General features: G+C 55.8%; 1 protein-coding gene across 1 annotated transcript in view; it reads right to left on the bottom strand.

Moving 5' to 3' along the window:
* The window catches only part of LOC100945316 (tubulin beta-3 chain), a 16779-nt gene that overhangs the window by 9424 nt on the left and 4455 nt on the right, over positions 1-2900 (bottom strand). The gene's annotated exons all lie outside the window — the stretch shown is intronic.

Here is a 2900-nt window from a genome sequence, read left to right as displayed (position 1 = left end):
TCAAACTCTTGGGCTTAAGCGATTCTCTTGCCTCAGCCTCCCAAGTAGCTGGGACTACAGGTGCCTGCCACAATGCCCACCCATTTTTTGTTCCAGTTGTCATTGTTGTTTAGGGCTCGAACCCACCAGCCTCAGTGTATGTGGCTGGAGCTGTAACCACTGTGCTACGGCCGCCAAGCCAATGTTTCACTTTTTCTTAGCAAGGAGAATATATTAATAATTGCTTTTGTAGTTAAAATTAATTAAAAATACCATTTAAAATAATATATCGGCAAAATATAGTATATTATCTGCCACATTTAATAAATAATAAAATATAATTTTGTGAATTAAGTTTTTAGCATCGCCACAGAAAAGAAAACTGCCCAGTGCAAAAACTGCCCAGTGCAAAGAAAACTGCCCAATGATGTTGCACTCCCTGGGTCCAGGGTTAATCCCGTGGGTGGAGCGGCAGGAGGGCGCTGGGCGCTGTCCGAGGTGCTGACGCGCGTGCCCGCGGGCTCCTCGGAAATCAGCCGAGCTGTGAGACCGAGCCGCAGGGACGTTCAAGACCCCCAGACCCCAAACTACAAACCCCAACCGCCCCACCACCACCACCACCCACAACATCACTGTGACCAGGAGGCGGCGCTGGTGGCACAGGGACGGCCTTCGCTCGCTGCCAGGGTCAGGCCCGCCCCCACGAGGCTCCGCCCAGCAGCTGAGAGGCGGGGGCACCCCGGGAGTCTTGACAGCTGGCGGGGGCGCAGACAAAGGCTCCTTCCAGACGGCTCAGGACTGCCCTGCCCCTCTAGGGGAGAAGAATGGGGCCGCGGCCCACGAAAAGAAACCAGGATAGGGGTCCAGACTCATAGGCTCCTGTGTCACCTTACCCCTCCCCGGTGTGTGATTGCAGGCAAGTGACTCAGCTTCCCAGAGCTTCTAGCTTTCTTATCCTTAGCAAGGGGTCAGACCCACCTCACCACACCCTTGTGTTAAAGCACAGGGCACAGTACACAACCCAAAACATGGTGACGACTGTGATTGCCAGAGGAGTGTGTTTGCTTCTGATCATCCTCATCTCCCTCCTCCACCCCACCCTACCCCTAGCCAGTCCCCTTCCTAGCATGGATGGGCTCTAGTGCTAAACCAGACACCACCCTGGGGGGCAAGAGAAGGAAAGCAGTCCTTTTGGCCACCTAGTCAGTTTCCACTGGTGATTGCCAGGGTAAATCTGTCACCTACCCACTGTCTGCAGTACACACTAGCTACAGGAGTGGGAAACAAGAATGGATGAGAAATGTCCTGTCCATGGTGTGGACGCTGAGCAGGCCAATCACCTGCACAGGGCCTGGCCCAGGGGGGCTTGGAACTTGATCTCTGGAGGCCTCCAGGGCAGGAGGGCTACACAAAACCACTAAGCTGCATTACACTGGTTACCACAAAGGGAAGAAGTGGGAAAGAGACACTGTCTTTCATCCCTCAAGAAAATTTACTTCTCTGTTGTTTGCACTGTTAAAAAAGAATCAAATATTAGTTGTTTAAATAAACATAAGAAAAACAACTCAGAAGGGATAAAAAGTAATGGGAAGACCTAAGTGCCACTATGGTAAGCAGCAGAACCAATCTCAGCCCAGAACACTGTCCAGCATTCAGGGGGCTGCCTCTGCCCCCAGAGCCTCAGGAGGAATCTGTGGTGTGGGCTTGACCTCTAGTCCTGGCCCAGCCACACAGGAGGAGGAGGATCACCAGACAGGCCTTAGGACTGCCTACCTCCCCCTCTCCCTGTGACCCCTGCCCCTCGCAGGAGCAGATGGTCAGGGCAGGCCTGGGCCCTGTGACCGCATTAGTGAGCCCTCGGCCCCTCCCATCAGGCACAGCAGCTGTCGGACTACCCTGGGGACCCTCACTTGATCTGTGGCCACTATCCCCCACTATCTCCCTCCTCCAGCCCTCTCCTTGGCAGGCACAGCTGTCTCATGGGGTGATTAGGAATCTTCCAGCTACTGGGCCTCTCCCCTCCCCACCCCTCAGGAGGCACCTCACCCCAAAGCCAAAGTTGCAATTTACAAGTCAGCCACGTGGCCGCCAAACCCAGTAGTAATTAGCTTTTTGTTCCCGCATGGTTTCTATGGCAACAGCCTCCAGCGGAACCCTTCCCCTTCAGGACCTGTCTCCACCCCTGCCTCCTCAAGAGTCCCAGCTCAGCACCATCCTAAGCTGGGTCCCTGGCCTTGGTGCTGACAAAGCCACTGCCCCGCCCCTATGTGGTTTTGAGGGAGACCAGCCCAACCTGAGGCCCAGGGCAGCCCCTGCAGGAGACCGAGCCGAAGGGCAGCCCTGCTCTCAGTCCCACAGTCTGTGTGACCTTGGGCAAGGAACAGTTTCCCAGGACACGACAGGACCTCACAAGCTCAGCAGCGATTAGGTCACCCCGGGAGGCTCCCTTCACGGCCACTGCACCAATATATATGAGGTGGGCTAACTATGGGGGAGCCCTCCACATCCCAGGATTTTGTTTCCACACCCAGTCTCCAGAATGGTAGGCACCGGCGGAGTGTGCAGTCCCGAACGAAGGGGATTTGTCCAGGCGGAGCTGCGCTGAGAGAGAGTCCGGTCCTAGACCAAGGTCACCCTGAGTCCAGGCCCAACCCCTCCAACAAAGGAACAGGGTGGGGCTAGGAAGCTCAGGGCTGTCAGACCGAGGTTAGGGACGGCAGAGCAGCTCTGGCCTCTAGGGTTACATTCTGTTCCTCGAGGAGGGGTTTTGGGAAAAGGAAATCTTAGGGGCTTGGGGGAGAGCCCCACCCAAACCTACCCACTCCACCCATCTCACCGCCTCAAAAAGCGACACGCCCAGAAAGCGCCCCGGAGGCACCTGCAGAGGCACAGGTGTGGATGGACCTGGGTGTTAGCAGCTG

The sequence above is a fragment of the Otolemur garnettii genome, unplaced genomic scaffold, assembly GCF_000181295.1.
Source record: "Otolemur garnettii isolate 467f Iridium unplaced genomic scaffold, OtoGar3 scaffold00185, whole genome shotgun sequence".
Classification (NCBI taxonomy): Eukaryota; Metazoa; Chordata; class Mammalia; order Primates; family Galagidae; genus Otolemur; species Otolemur garnettii.
Note: the sequence above shows the minus strand (reverse complement) of the source record. Positions and strands in the feature narration are given on the sequence as shown.